Source organism: Gigantopelta aegis, chromosome 6 (assembly GCF_016097555.1).
Source record: "Gigantopelta aegis isolate Gae_Host chromosome 6, Gae_host_genome, whole genome shotgun sequence".
NCBI lineage: Eukaryota > Metazoa > Mollusca > Gastropoda > Neomphalida > Peltospiridae > Gigantopelta > Gigantopelta aegis.
This window is the reverse complement of record NC_054704.1, coordinates 96,583,261-96,600,690: the sequence shown is the minus strand read 5'-3', so window position 1 is coordinate 96,600,690 and position 17,430 is coordinate 96,583,261. Positions and strand designations below refer to the sequence as shown.

At 39.5% G+C, this 17,430-nt stretch overlaps 1 protein-coding gene across 1 annotated transcript in view; it reads right to left on the bottom strand.

Moving 5' to 3' along the window:
- Nucleotides 1–17,430, bottom strand: part of LOC121375886 (aminopeptidase O-like) — a 56,416-nt gene that overhangs the window by 21,755 nt on the left and 17,231 nt on the right. The window lies entirely within an intron of this gene.

The window sequence follows — 17,430 nt, the reverse complement described above, 5'->3', positions numbered from 1 at the left end:
TATGGGTATCGTTCATTAGTGATAAAAATGCCTTATAAGTAGTGATGGGAGGGGGCATATCCTAGTAGTAAAGCGTTCGCCTGACACGCGGTCGATCTTGGATCGATCCCTGTCGGTGGACCCATTGGGCTATATCTCGTTCCAGCCAGTGCCCCACGGCAGGTATATCAAAGGCTGTGGTATGTGCTATCCTGTTTTTGGGGTGGTGCATATAAGAGATCCCTTACTACTCATGAAAAAATGTAGCAGGTTTTCTCTCAAAGATTACATCTTATAGCCGATGATTAATAAATCAAGGTGCTCTAGTGGTGTCGTTAGACAAAATAAACTTCAACTCTTGTTTTTATAAGTAGTGATTGCATGTCAAAATGTGTAATGCCGGAGTAGCATAAAATTAGAGTAGTGTATTTCTGATGCACAGCAAGTACCACTGTCTCACTGTGATGACATCTGTTAGTTAAATATCAGCTGTCAAATGCAGAAAGTCTGTCCGATTATGCTTTGACCTTTTTCACTGGAAAGTCTTTGAAAGTACAAAATACTCTTAAGGTCTTCGAAATATTCTTCAGTGAGGATAACAGAGCCACTGTAAAAGGAGGAGGAGTAAAACGAATATAGAAGGAATTTTCTGGAAAGGATAGGAAGATTAGTTCTGTGAACTATCTTATCAACAAGAGACAGAGGTCGGCGTGTGGACAGGACGTGGGAGACATTGTCCATCTCTTTAAGTAAATTAACTTCAATCAGCTTTTCGGCATTACATTTTCTGATATGTAATTTTGATTCTATAACTGCTTAAAACATTCGATTCACATACCTGAAACTTGAAGCACAAATATGTAATACCTGTACCCATATTATGCATAACCTGCAAAATGTGTAATACCTGTACCCATATTATACATAACCTGCAAAAAAGTATTATTCTGGATTAAATAGTTTCATTAATCAGTAAAGATGGTTACAGGTTTTTGTGGTTTTGTTTTTTTTCGTTTGTTTTTTTGTTTGTTGCTGTTCTGTTTGGGGGTTTGATTTCTGTTTGTTGTGTTTAGGTTTTTCGGGGGTGGGGGGTGGGGGGGGGGGGGGCCTGGGATAGGCACTTAATATGTTCGGAGGAAGGTAGTTAGTTTGTAAAAGCGTTGATTCAGGAAGGTTGAAAATAGTTTTGACTTTTTTTTCTTCTAATTTGTCAACGCATGGACGATTAACGACAGATGGCAGACAATACTCATGCTACCGTCTGTTGATCATTGGACGAGAGATAAATACTAAATCAAGTTCTAAAGTCTCTAATTAAAATATAATGCAAACGTTTTGGTCCATGTTATAGAAACCTCACCACGCCGCCTCCTGTCCATTAGACCGAACATTTCTGTCTCTGTAAAGCTTTATTTCATGTTTTATTTTATTTTTTTAATGATTTGTTTATTTTATATCTTATGTTCAATAGTGCTGGAGCAAATCCTCAAATTCGGGCAAAAACGATAGAGATATTCGGGCAAAATGTGCTAATATGAGGCCTTTTTACGATGTATTTCCATCATTCTACCAGCAAAATTAGTTGTAATCCATGTAAAAATATGTAGCGATTTGTTTGCAACCCTATATAGCTGAATGGCAGTAATATCAAAATGAAAAACTGTTCTTATCAAGATTCGGACATTTTCGTTTAATTTGGGCAAAACCCAGCCTGGCCCCACCCCACCCCTTACAAAAATTGGAGCCCGTACGCCTATGCCCCCACCCCCACACACAGCTCGCCACCACCACCTACAACGTCAGAAACAATTACAAGATTATGAGAAACAAGTTATATAACACACGCACACACGTACTCACAGACACACACTGAGGTGTACATATAGTAATATCTGCAGTATGCAAATATTTAATCAGTTAGTAATGCTTTAAAATATATTTTACTTAACAAGTAGATGAAGTGAATAACAACTTCACTATACAATTTTGCGGTATCTTCGTCAACATTAATTGGAGAATTACAAGACAACAGCCACCACCACCTACAATGCCCCCCACCCACAGCCCGCCACCACCACCTACAAAATTGGATCCCGTTCGCCGAGGCAATAAACATCAACTCGAACACAAGCGATTTCGACGGACAAGCAGGCTAATGTTGTGTCATACAAAACTGCACTTTATTTCTTCATACCTGTTGATTACAGGTTTTTCGTTGCCATACATTAAACTAATATTCTGTGTAAAACTTATTTCAAGCTAACATTTGGTTCTAGGTGTAATAATAAAATTCAGAAAGCCATAAAATCTAATCTATTATACGTAATGACTGCAGTGTTATCAAGTAATGTAAATTATTACAATGTTTGCAACCAATAACTGTTCTCCAACAGGAATAAGCAAACATGATTACTGCTGGAAAACCGACTTTTATTTTCCACAGAATAAACAAACGCCAACACAAAATTAAAGCCTCGGTATAATAAAACGCCCACGGAGCACACACTTTTACAACTATTCGCGGGAATTCAGCAGTAAAACAAACATTATTTTAAGTGAAAACAATCTGAAGCTTAAAATCACCAAAGAAACGCCATGTCACGTGTATGAACTGGTCTTAGAGAGAGATTGGCGTTATTTATTTAAAAAAACATTTTTATTTCTTCTTCTTTTCTTTTTTTCTTTTTTGTTTTCGGGGGGGGGGGGGGGGGGTTGCAGGTATAAATCACACATCAATATTAATTTTTTTTTTTTTTTTAAAGTTGGGCGCTCTTGAACAAACGTTCTGAACTGAGATAACGCAGGTGTCCATGACTAATGAGGTCGTATACACTTAAATTAATGTTTGTTTTGTTTAACGACACCATTTGGGCACATTGATTTATTAATCATCGGCTATTGAATGTCAAACGTTTAGTAAATTTGATATATAGTCTTAGAGAGGAAACTCGCTACATTTTTCCATTATAGCAAGGGATCTTTTATATGCACCATCCCACAGAGAAGACAGCACATGCCACGACCTTTGGTGTACCAGTCGTGGTGCACTGGCTGGAACGAGAAATAGCCCAATGGGCCCACCGACAGGGATCGATTCAAAAAGTCATGAATCTGCTTTTAAAGCATTTTATTACAAACAATTATCTCACTATATAAAACATTCAGAGTGGCCTGTCCACAGCAGATCAATCTGATAACTGCAACATCTGGAGAGTACACCAGACTGTAAAATGTCAATAGCAAATCAGTCTGATCATCATCAAACAACATCACTGGTATTACATTTTGTCCTGGTCATGAAAAAAGTAACTGTAAAAAAAATCTCAATATATCAAATCAATCTGATCATCAAAGAGTAAAACCTGTATTATATTTTGTGCCGGTCATGGAAAAGGTAACTGTAAAATCTTCATAACAAATCAGTCTGATGATCATCAAAAGACATCACTAGTATTACATTCTGTTATGGTCATGAAAAAAGTAACTGTAAAAAAAAAATATCTCCATATCAAATCAGTCTGATCATCAAACAGTAAAACCGGTATTACATTCTCTGCCGGTTATGGAAAAGGTAATTGTAAAATATCCGGGGGCGAGACGTAGCCCAGTGGTAAAGCGCTAGCTTGATGCGCGGTCGGTTTGGGATCGATCTCCGTCAGTAGGACCATTTTGGCTATTTTTCGCTGGTGTAACAAAGGCCGTGGTATGTGCTATCCTGTCTATGGGATGGTGTATATAAAAGATCCCTTGCTGCTAATCGAAAAGAGTAGCCCATGAAGTGGTGACAGCGGGTTTCCTCGCTCAATATCTGTGTGGTCCTTAACCATATGTCCGACGCCATATAACCGTAAATAAAATGTGTTGAGTGCGTCGTTAAATAATCTCCTTCCTTGTAAAATATCCATGACAAATTAGTGTAATCATCATCCAACGACATCACTGGTATTACATTCTGTCATGGTCATAAAAAAAAGTAACAAGCAGATGGTCAGACTCGTCACTGATATCCAGCAGCGTGTAGATTGTCGCTGTACAATCCCCGTATACCAGATAGGTCTGGTCATTGAACTGTCAGCGTAAAACCTACAGAGAGCAGATCGTTGGGTCATTAAACTGTCATTATAGAACTCCATAGCAGGTCAATCTCGTCAAGAAAGGCAACCATAAAAATGAAAGGTAACTGTAAAATCTCCAAAGGAGATCGGTCTGGTCACGAAACTGTCACTGCAACATTTTCATGAAAGACGATTTTGGTCATTAACCAATAACACGAAATAGGTAATACGTTTAATACATGGTATACGCTCCATTAGCGCTCGTAACAACATAGTAACGTCATCTCATAGAACCAGTCGTGACTTCAGCAATGCGTAAAGGGATCTCCGGCAATACATTCTGCAACATCAAAGGTAGTTCAGTTCTTGTTGTGACTGCGGGGGTGGAATTTACCAACAAATTCTACGATCTAGAACAACGTAGTAATTTTCTTTTGAAGATAATTGGAGCGTTTGACTAGTGCGCCGCAGACATGTTATTTTGTTGAAGGAAAATCCTGCAATACCATATGGAGCTCGACGTCATCTTTGGAAAGAATGGAATGGGAATGTAAGGAAGGTTTGTTAAACGACACCTCGGAGCATTTTAGAACTACGTCCACGTGGTGTTCAACATACGACTGCGGCGACACTTGATCTGGGATACGAGGGGGGAAACCCAGCCCCCCCGCCCCCCACCCCCGCGCGCCTACTTATAAAACTAAGTCTAGACGAGAGTCTTATCACTAATATCTTCAGACTTGAACATGGTGACAACGCATATATATTCTGAGTGTGTGACGTAAGGCATGCCTTGGCCCAAGATGTCCCAAGGATATCTTGGGCCGAGCACTGCCCGAGATGTCCTAATTAGTACATCATCTTGGGTTGGTGTTCGGCCCAATATGTCCTAATTGGGACATTTTGGGATGCTACAGCCCTGTCTCACTTTCGGTACTGCTACCGAATACCAGCAAAATAGGGACTTCAATTATGTGTGGAAGAATTAGGTTTTTCATTTCACAGTGTTGACTAAAATTGGCAATAATCAAAGCATCAACTGCCATGAGAACCGATGTAGTTTTTTAATGTCGCAACCACATGATCCAACTGATTTTTCAACTGTTAATTGGAGACACGGGAAGGGGTGAAAACGGGGGAAGAAATATGCATATGGAAAAATATAAGGAAACACGTAAATAGTAACACCATATATTTACTTCCACCAGAACTCTCATTCATTGTCTCAAGAAGTAACCATGGTATTACTGATATTCAGTGCCACAGTACAGACATTCAGTCCCGCATTACATGTTTGCATTGTATACAGGCATAACTACACTAAATAGTAAATTAATTAACGTTCTTCTCATATACCATGTGTTCCCTTATTTCTTTCCTTCGCCAATACCTGATACCATCACTGTTATGACAGTGATTCGTGAGTGCATGTCATCACAGTTGTACTTATTGTAATAATATCTGTCCGATATTAGCTTTGGTTTAGTAAACTAATTTGGAAGTGGCAATGATCTTTGTGGCGGTGCAAGAAGGATGAAATCTCCACTAAAGGATTTTCTCAAGATTGGTTGTTCTATAGACGAGGCATTAGACAGAGATTCATGGAATCAACCACTATTTTGCCAAATGCCCATTGGACTTTGCATTGTGCAGAGATACGGCCCTGGTCATGTACGACGTTTTTGTCGTTCAGATTCAATATAAAATGACAGAATCATATACACATTTTACAACCCATCGCATGACGTCCAAGCATTTCCAGAAAATACACACTATAAGTTAGTTCACAGTCACTGTGTCAGAAACGTATTTCCTTCTCCGTCCAAGCAAACATAACCTATTTTGTGTCACATCATCTGGACCAGTGTCGAAAATCAAATCACCTCCAAGTGGATGGACCCGATTTGTACGTTAAGAAGCATTCTTGTGTCTAAGAGTGTGAGTCGCATCAATGCCCTGCAAGGCCCGGGAGATGAAACCGTCGTTAACCATGTTGAAGAGCACCAAAATGGTTCACGTATTTCCAAGTTTATTGAAGCGTGTCGTCTTTAATGGATATTGCTTGTAGGCCGGTGGACATACGGAGGGACGTTGATCTACGAGATGTGAATGGAGATGAGTACACAAGGTGTGTGACCAGAACAGAGAGCACTGACCTTTCAGTCCAAGATCTTATTTTTGCATATACATTTTTAGTACGTTTGCATCAAGTATGTTCTAATCCGGTTAAATTGACAGACCCTATTTTTTAGACACTATGGCGAACTTTTCATTAGAGCTTTTTTTTTCTTTTTTTTTGACAATTAAGATCCGACATTACTTGTATTTTACTGTTTAGAATATTCTTTTCCGTACGTCCTGAAGTGTTTATGGTCATATTGGTGTTTGTAATGCCATAAAATACATTTGTAATAATTCTAAAAATGCACGTGCGTCTGAGAAGTAGCAGCTACAGAGACGAGCTCGTGTCTATTTGTTAAGGCTATTTCCCCGTTTCAACGCCACATACTCTTCATTCACTCTACTGTAACTTTATTCAGATGTCTTACAGGTTGGTAGATTAGCCAAACTTAGAGTCTATATTCACGGGGTCAAACTAGGGTGGGGGCAAGACGTAGTCCAGTGGTAAAGCGCTCACTTGATGCGTGGTCTGTTTGGGATCGATCCCCGTCGGTGGGCCCATTGGGCTATTTCTCACTCCAGCCAGTGCACCACGGCTGGTATAATAAAGGCCGTGGTATGTGATATCCTGTTTACGGTATGGTGCATATAAAAGATCCCTTGCTGCTAATCGAAAAGAGTAGCCCATGAAGTGGCGATAGCATGCTTCCTTTCTCAATATCTGTGTGGTCCTTAAACCATATGTCCGACGCCATATAATCATAAATAAAATGTGTTGAGTGCGTCGTTAAATAAAACATTTCCTCCCTTCCTTCAAACTAGGGTCTGCGCTTTTACTGTATAGTGGTGAAACTTGATTCAGAACAACCAAAGGTATCCCTACATAATCAGATCTAAAATCTATTTTGTATATTATGCAAAGATAATTAAACGGAAAATATTAGACTGACCCAGGATTAATTTCACCATGCTTCGAACAACAGTTTCTGGGCACTGTTGGTTAAAGTATTTCACTTCAGCTAGAGTAATATTTAATAAAAGCGCATCACGGTTCTATGACATAATGCTAAATTAGGCTGTGTATATGTTATTGCACCATGTTGTTTATGGACTCATTTCAACACGAATGTTTTATTATCGTGGTGTTGTTGTGGGGTTTTTTTGTGGGGTTTTTGGTGTTGTTGTTGTTTTTTTTTTTTGGGGGGGGGGGTTTTGGGGGGTTTTTTTTTTTTTTTTTTTTTTTTTTGGTGGGGGGGGGTGGTGTGTGGGTTGCTTCTTTTTGCAAATTGTACCTTGAACTAAACTGGAAAACACGAACATGAAATCGGTTACAGACTGTTATTTGTTTTGGGGTGTTCATATTTATACTGAATTTAGCGAAATTATGTATCATGATGATCCTATATGGATTACATATTGGTTTATTAAAAAGACATGGATTTTGTGTTAACAGTCGTGGATTTATTGTCAACAGTGTGATAATACAGTTATAAAATTGGCTATCTTTATACAAATAAGGTAAAATGGTGATTTTGCACTACATATTTTTAACGTACACAGTATACATTAACCGGATTAGAACCTTAAAAAATAGCCCAGAAAATTTATCAATATTTCGTTCTCTCCCCACTCTTGTTTTGTCTATCTCGCCCCGTCTCCCAATCTCTTCAACTTCAGTTATCCCTCCCTACCTCCTCTCCTCTCTTTCCCTCTCCCTTCCCTCACTCCCCCTGCCTCTGCCTGTCTACCTGTCCCACCCTCCCTCCCATTCTTGCTCTGTATCTTCCTATATCTCGTTCGTTCTCTCTCTTTTTCTCAACACACTCCTAGAACTCTCCGCCACACCACAGTCAACTGCTAATGACCATCAGACAGCTGTCTTCCTCTAGGCGTGAAGTCTGTCTTGAGCGCACGACGTGGCCATCGTTCATCCAGAACCCGTACAGGAGCCTTCCATCTGTCTCTCTGTCCTGCGTATCGCTGCACCATGACACTCTTCAAGCACTGCCACTCGTTGTCTCTTAAAGTTTGTTTTTGTTTAACGACACCACTAGAGCACAGTGATTAATTAATCATGGGCTATTGGATGCCAAACATTTGGTAATTCTGACATATAGTTATCAGTATGTTGGGTTTTCTTTTTAACGACACCACTTGAGCACATTGATTTATTAATCATCGGCTATTCGATGTCAAACATTTGGACAGGATTGCACATACCATGGCCGTTGATATACTAGTCGTGGTGCACCGGATGGAACGAGAAATAGCCCAATGGGCCCACTGACGGAGATCGACCCCAAACCGACTGCGCATCAAGCGAGCGCTTTACCACTGGACTACATCCCGCCCCCAACATTTATTAATTAATCACAGGCTATTGGATGTCAAACATTTGGTAATTTTGACATATCAGAGGAAACCCGCTACATTTTTTCCATTAGCAGCAAGGGATATTTTATATGCACTTTCCCACCAACCGGAAAGCACACACCACGGCCTTTGACCAGTTGTAATGCTCTGGCTGAAACGGGAAAAAAAACCCAATCAGTTGAATGGATCCACCGATATGGTTCGATCCTGCGACGTACCAACACGTCAGGCGAGCACACAACCGACTACGCTAACATTCCCCCGTCCCCTCCACCTCCCCTTCTGGTTACCTCTTGTTCTGGACGAAAACAAACTCGTTAAGTCTGTGTAGACCATGATTTCCTTCTTGTTCCAATAAAGCCGGGTCGTGTTAAGTGTAATGTAATTGAAACAGCCCACACGATGTACAATACCATTAGGAAATATCACTGAACATCAAAGTTGAACTACAAGCTACAATCAAGCCGCCAGAACTTCGCCTTTATTTACAGACTCGTAAAATGATTATTGGAGGGAGAGAGAAATGGAAACGGACGTTTGTTTAATGAAGAAACATGGATCATACGACATTTGGTCATCAGAATATGAGTACAAATCAGCTTTAGGCTCACAAGCTACTACGTCTGATCAGCAGTTCCATACCGTTATATGCTTCCAGCCCATTAAGTTCGTCTGCACCCATAATGTCTCCTATTTTGGTTACAGTTACAAATGTTAACACACCTACTAAAATGAAACAAATCAAGCCATACAAAATTACATTTAAGTTTTATCGTAAACATCTCACTTCATGTATGTGGTATGTACATTAGCCCGAGTAGTCTGACGGTAAGAGAGCCAGACGGACATTTGGACAGTTATCAACGTTCTCTCACCGTGAGTCAGAGTACTCTGACGGTAAGAGAGCTAGACGGACATTTGGACAGTTATCAACGTTCTCTCACCGTGAGTCAGAGTACTCTGACGGTAAGAGAGCTAGACGGACATTTGGACAGTTATCAACACTCTCTCACTGTTAACTCGAGTACTCTGACGGTAAGAGAGTTAGACGGACATTTGGACAGTTATCAACGCTCTCTAACCGTTAGCCCGAGTACTCTGACGGTAAGAGAGCTAGACGGTTATCAACGCTCTCTAACCGTTAGCCCGAGTACTCTGACGGTAAGAGAGCTAGACGGACATTTGAACAGTTATCAACATTCTTTAACCGTTAGCCCGAGTACTCTGACGGTACGAGAGCTAGACGGACATCTGGACAGTTACCAACGTTCTATAACCGTTAGCCCGAGTACTCTGACGGTACGAGAGCTAGACGGACATTTGGACAGTTATCAACGTTCTCTAACCGTTAGTCCGAGTACTCTGACGGTAAGAGAGCTAGACGGACATTTGGACAGTTATCAACGCTCTCTAACCGTTAGCCAGGAGTACTCTTACGGTAAGAGAGCTAGACGGACATTGGGACAGTTATCAACGCTCTCTACCCGTTAGCCCGAGTACTCTGACGGTAAGAGACCTAGACGGACATTTGGACAGTTATCAACGTTCTCTTACCGTGAGTCAGAGTACTCTGACAGTAAGAGAGCCAGATGGACAGTTGGACAGTTATCAACACTCTCTCACTGTTAGCCCGAGTACTCTGACGGTAAGAGAGCTAGACGGACATTTGGACAGTTATCAACGCTCTCTAACCGTTAGCCCGAGTACTCTGACGGTAAGAGAGCTAGACGGTTATCAACGCTCTTTAACCGTTAGCCCGAGTACTCTGACGGTAAGAGAGCTAGACGGACATTTGGACAGTTATCAACGTTATCTAACCGTTAGCCCGAGTACTCTGATGGTACGAGAGCTAGACGAACATTGGACAGTTACCTACTTTGACGGTACGAGAGCTAGACGGACATTTGGACAGTTATCAACGTTCTCTAACCGTTAGTCCGAGTACTCTGACGGTAAGAGAGCTAGACGGACATTTGGACAGTTACCAACGCTCTCTAACCGTTAGCCCGAGTACTCTGACGGTAAGAGAGCTAGACGGACATTTGGACAGTTACCAACGCTCTCTAACCGTTAACCAGAGTACTCTGACGGTAAGAGAGCTAGACGGACATTTGGACAGTTACCAACGCTCTCTAACCCGTTAGCCCGAGTACTCTGACGGTAAGAGAGCTAGACGGACATTTGGACAGTTACCAACGCTCTCTAACCCGTTAGCCCGAGTACTCTGACGGTAAGAGAGCTAGACGGACATTTGGACAGTTACCAACGTTCTCTAACCGTTAGCCCGAGTACTCTGACGGTAAGAGAGCTAGACGGGCATTTGGACAGTTACCAACGTTCTCTAACCGTTAGCCCGAGTACTCTGACGGTAAGAGAGCTAGACGGACATTTGCACAGTTGTCAACGCTCTCTAACCGTTAGCCCGAGTACTCTGACGGTAAGAGAGCTAGACGGACATTTGGACAGTTATCAACGCTCTCTAACCGTTAGCCCGAGTACTCTGACGGTAAGAGAGCTAGACGGACATTTGGACAGTTATCAACGCTCTCTAACCGTTAGTCCGAGTACTCTGACGGTAAGAGAGCTAGACGGACATTTGGACAGTTACCAACGCTCTCTAACCGTTAGCCCGAGTACTCTGACGGTAAGAGAGCTAGACGGACATTTGGACAGTTACCAACGCTCTCTAACCGTTAGCCCGAGTACTCTGACGGTAAGAGAGCTAGACGGGCATTTGGACAGTTACCAACGCTCTCTAACCCGTTAGCCCGAGTACTCTGACGGTAAGAGAGCTAGACGGGCATTTGGACAGTTACCCACGTTCTCTAACCGTTAGCCCGAGTACTCTGACGGTAAGAGAGCTAGACGGACATTTGCACAGTTATCAACGCTATCTAACCGTTAGCCCGAGTACTCTGACGGTAAGAGAGCTAGACGGACATTTGGACAGTTACCCACGCTCTCTAACCGTTAGCCCGAGTACTCTGACGATAAGAGAGCTAGACGGACATTTGGACAGTTACCCACGCTCTCTAACCGTTAGCCCGAGTACTCTGACGGTAAGAGAGCTAGACGGACATTTGGACAGTTATCAACGCTCTCTAACCGTTAGTCCGAGTACTCTGACGGTAAGAGAGCTAGACGGACATTTGAACAGTTACCAACGCTCTCTACCCGTTAGCCCGAGTACTCTGACGGTAAGAGAGCTAGACGGACATTTGGACAGTTACCAACGCTCTCTAACCGTTAGCCCGAGTACTCTGACGGTAAGAGAGCTAGACGGACATTTGGACAGTTACCAACGCTCTCTAACCGTTAGCCCGAGTACTCTGACGGTAAGAGAGCTAGACGGACATTTGGACAGTTACCAACGCTCTCTAACCCGTTAGCCCGAGTACTCTGACGGTAAGAGAGCTAGACGGACATTTGGACAGTTACCAACGTTCTCTAACCGTTAGCCCGAGTACTCTGACGGTAAGAGAGCTAGACGGACATTTGGACAGTTATCAACGTTCTCTAACCGTTAGCCCGAGTGCTCTGAGCTAGACGGACATTTGGACAGTTATCAACGCTCTTTAACCGTTAGCCCGAGTACTCTGACGGTAAGAGAGCTAGACGGACATTTGGACAGTTATCAACGCTCTCTAACCGTAGTCCGAGTACTCTGACGGCAAGAGAGCTAGACGGACATTTGGACAGTTATCAACGCTCTCTACCCGTTAGCCCGAGTACTCTGACTGTAAGAAAGCTAGACGGGCATTTGGACAGTTATCAACGCTCTCTAACCGTCAGAGACCAGTCTATATAAATGTTGCGCAATTGCTGCCTACCAAACGGTAATCAAAGATTCCCGCTTTTATACAACAATCCTATGTTTGGCATTAAATATCTTTATATCGATAATTTTTGAGTTCCTTGATAAAACAAATTCCACATATTAATCACTAATACACAAATTACAGAGGGGGGGGGGGGCATCAGTAGGTAGGCATGTAGACAGACTCGCATTCATTTACAAATTAGAACACACTTCGATACAATTACCATATACAATACTTTTAATTATAATTGTTATTTGTTCCAACGGAATGTTAATTATGGGTGTAAGCCTTTGCAAGTGAAGACCAATAGGTGTAGGCATAATGAGACGTCAATGTATTTTACACTTCCTCGCCCCATTGACAGCAAAACATACAGTGATAGAAAAAAAATCCTGTTTCTAGACCAAACAGAATTTCTAATTTGATGACACACATCATGTTAACATCTACCATTTCTAACAGCCGTATTTCATTTCCATAATAGCAGGTATTTGATTTCAAATTGTGCACTAAAATGTTTTTTGTACATTACAATAATTGGTATATAATTCCAGAATGAAAATATATGCCATATAGTAGTTGACTAGAGTGTTAGAAAAAGTAAATACAGTGTGTGTTCGTAATCAACAGAGAGAGAGAGAGAGAGAGAGAGAGAGAGAGAGGAAGGAATGGAATGCTTGGTTACCAACACATCAATACATTGTTTATGCCGAAGTAAGAAAGAACTGAGCATTTTGGATTATCCATAAATTACCTATGCTAAAAATATGGGATTTAAAAAAAAAAACATCTTGCCTCAAAAAACAAATTGCAAACACTAAAACTCTCACAGTCATTCCAATGCTGGGTGGATTATTTTAATACTCATTAGATTGCAGGTTGTACTTTTAATTCTTTATACACATATAACAATAACATAAACTATAAAACCATAAAAATATAATTTTACGTACATTTTATATGACACCCAATAGCCGATGATTTTTCATGCTGGGGTGATGTGTTTTTCATGCTGGGGTGTCATTAAACATTTATTCATTAATTTTATCATATAATTTATGTTGACAAATAGCAAAGGGAAGGTAATAGTTTAGAAGAATTTGCAAATGTGGGCAATGGTATATAAAAAAAACCCTATAAGATGGAGAACCTGGGGCATACTTCTTGCAGAATATACTGAAAAAGAACAGAAAGTTCAGTTTCAGCAGGGTGTGTTTCAACACCTAAAAGCCCCTGCCACCACTATATATATGCCTGCCTGGTATAGAAAGTATAATGTGTCATAAAGTTATTAGAGTTCAACACTCAGAGGAGTCACTTTTGTTTAATTATTATTGTAGAGTTATGGAAGTGGCACAATACTAAGAAAAAGAAGAAAAGCAATGCAATGAAAAGGAAAATATACATATTTAATTCCTCTTTTCAGTATAGAAGAAATGGTAAATGATACTGAAAATCTTTCGCAATGACTATCCATATTTTAGATATTTAAACAAAATTAGTAAGTTACAGAGAAAAATAATTTAGGATGTGTTTTGAGGGATATTTATTTACTTTCCTGTAGCCAAAAAGGTTACAGTATACATATTGTATGACCGGCCTCGGTGGCGTCGTGGTTAGCCATCGGTCTACAGGCTGGTAGGTACTGGGTTCGGATCCCAGTCGAGGCATGGGATTTTTAATCCAGATACCGACTCCAAACCCTGAGTGAGTGCTCCGCAAGGCTCAATGGGTAGGTGTAAACCACTTGCACCGACCAGTGATCCATAATTGGTTCAACGAAGGCCATGGTTTGTGCTATCCTGCCTGTGGGAAGCGCAAATAAAAGATCCCTTGCTGCCTGTCATAAAAGAGTAGCCTATGTGGTGACAGCGGGTTTCCTCTCAAAATCTGTGTGGTCCTTAACCGTATGTCTGATGCCATATAACCGTAAATAAAATGTGTTGAGTGCGTCGTTAAATAAAACACTTCTTTCTTTCTTTTTTACATCTTGTATGTCAACATTTTAAATACTGTTTATTTTCTAATGATTTATTATTATTCAATTCAGAACTATAGTTTTGGTGTGCCAATACTGATGTGAAAACACAATAATGATCATGGGCTTAATTCACAAAGATCTCTTAGGCTCTGCTAGACAACAAAGCATCCTCTCTGCAAGTTTCATAACATTGTACTGCGAGATCGCAAAGTTGCAACAGTTTAGTGAATTAGGCCCCAGGACTGTCTGCTGTTAGGCCATACAGTACAGTTTTGGGTGACTCAATCTTTATGGACTTTTATCATTGCACAGCCAGCGAGACAATATTATATACTATATACATAATTTCTTTCAAAACATTTTTCTACCATAATATGCTTTGTTTGAACTGACAAGAGTTTACATTCTGAATCCAGTGTAATAATATTACAAGAATTAAACCAACTTTTGAAAAGATAATAGGAACTTAGAACTGACATGTAAAGAGCATGCTAAAAACATTAGTAATATTCCAAGTTCTCACCAGGGGTGTTTGTACTTGCAAATCAATTTAAGTTAAAAAAACAAAAAAAACTATACAACTGAGACAGGTTCCTAGAACCCTCCAGCAATTTCATGGATTCATCGCTCATTGCTACGTGTCAGAATTATCACGTGATTGACATCCAATACCCAGTGGTGGCAGACCTGTCAACCCTCCTGGATTCAGCAGGACTCTCCTGGTATTTGATCCAATCTCCTGTTACCTTGTGCGGGAGACAATTTCTCCTGTTAAATGACATTTTTGTAGGCATAAAAAAAAATATCAATCCCCTTTTGCCAAAATAACATAAAGGAAGTAGCTATGACAGATCTGAAGTGCCAGACTCTGGCCCAGAGTTGACAGCAATACACACAATGTTAAAATCACATGTCACAGCAAGACAAAGAAAAGACCAATTAGCTATATAAACATACTTGTGTCAGTTAATTTTGTATGTTTGTGCAGTAAAATGTTGGTAACAAGGGTATACTTCAATAGATTTTTTTTGTACAATTAATAAATGTTGTGTTTGATATAAAGTTATCCACGAAAATGGGTATAATTCTGGTATATTTCACACAATGTCCGTAATGAGGTTTTACTTATGATTAATGGGAATACAATGTTTATTGCATCATTATAATGATTTTAAATAAGTACCACGCCACTGTTCCTCATTATAGTAAAAACTGAATATTAATTTATAAGATTTATATAAATTTGTCTTGGGTATTTCAATTTGGATACACTAGCCACAAATGATGATGGAACGTAACCTGTAAGTGTAATGCTGTAAATGTACTAATTATTTTTTGTAATTTCTTGTTAAAGTTCTTAACATTTTTGGATAAAAGAGATGTTTTAAAAAAAGATTTATTAAATCATAACAGTATTTAAACTTTAAAAAGAAATATATACACACATATTTTTTATTTTTTTTAAATTAATTAATTGTTGTGGTTTTTTTAAAGCCAAGATCTAAAGTTAACAAGTATATATGACATTATGTAGTGTTCATATAACTTATTGTAATAATGTTTACAACAACCTTGCGATTTTAGGTTAAACTGTGTGAAGTTAAAAAATCTCCTGTTTTTTGACAAAATCTCCTGCTTATTCAACACACACCTCCTGCTTTCTCTTGTCTAAAGGTTGACAGGTCTGAGTGGTGGTGGTAAACAAAACAAAGTAATTAAATTAACTTCCACTGCTCCTTGTTTGCCCATCTTATTACATGTATAAATCAGGCAGGGATATAGCACAAAGTGTTACTATATTGTCAGTTAAAACAACAGTTTAACTTCCACTGCTCCTTGTTTGCCCATCTTATTACATGTATAAATCAGGCAGGGATATAGCACAAAGTGTTACTATATTGTCAGTTAAAACAAGTTTAATTTCCACTGCTCCTTGTTTGCCCATCTTATTACATGTATAAATCAGGCAGGGATATAGCACAAAGTGTTACTATATTGTCAGTTAAAACAACAGTTTAATTTCCACTGCTCCTTGTTTGCCCATCTTATTACATGTATAAATCAGGCAGGGATATAGCACAAAGTGTTACTATATTGTCAGTTAAAACAACAGTTTAATTTCCACTGCTCCTTGTTTGCCCATCTTATTACATGTATAAATCAGGCAGGGATATAGCACAAAGTGTTACTATATTGTCAGTTAAAACAAGTTTAATTTCCACTGCTCCTTGTTTGCCCATCTTATTACATGTATAAATCAGGCAGGGATATAGCACAAAGTGTTACTATATTGTCAGTTAAAACAACAGTTTAATTTCCACTGCTCCTTGTTTGCCCATCTTATTACATGTATAAATCAGGCAGGGATATAGCACAAAGTGTTACTATATTGTCAGTTAAAACAACAGTTTAATTTCCACTGCTCCTTGTTTGCCCATCTTATTACATGTATAAATCAGGCAGGGATATAGCACAAAGTGTTACTATATTGTCAGTTAAAACAACAGTTTAATTTCCACTGCTCCTTGTTTGCCCATCTTATTACATGTATAAACAATAGTGAACAATTGGTATATTGAAAACAGAACAGAAATTTAATATTTCTTACAGATTATCTTCAAGAAGCTAGGAAATATACTGTAGATCCTGAAATTAAATCATAATATTAATGCGAAAAATGCGAGTTTGTGTTATTTGCATTAATAATATTACGCATTTATTTCTGTTTTGTATTTGTGTCCCACGTTATTAAAACATAACTCTTTTTTGTTTTTATTCTACTATATTTATAAAACAGAACTGGAAAATAATTCATTGTAGGCAAGACAGACTAATTGTTGAATAGTTCAGCAAGTTAAGAGTTGATCTCACCAAAAACAATGGAACAGGTATTAGGTACAGGTTAACTGATGTGTACACAGACATGTTAGTGAGTTCATCTCATTGTAACTTGGAAAAGTTAATATTTCAAAGGGAGATATTTCAACATCACTCGCATTAATTTAGGGAGGTGTTAATTTCAGGATCTACAGTATTTTATCCTAACCATCAGGAATAGAACATATACAAACCTCAACATGTTATAATATATGAATGATAC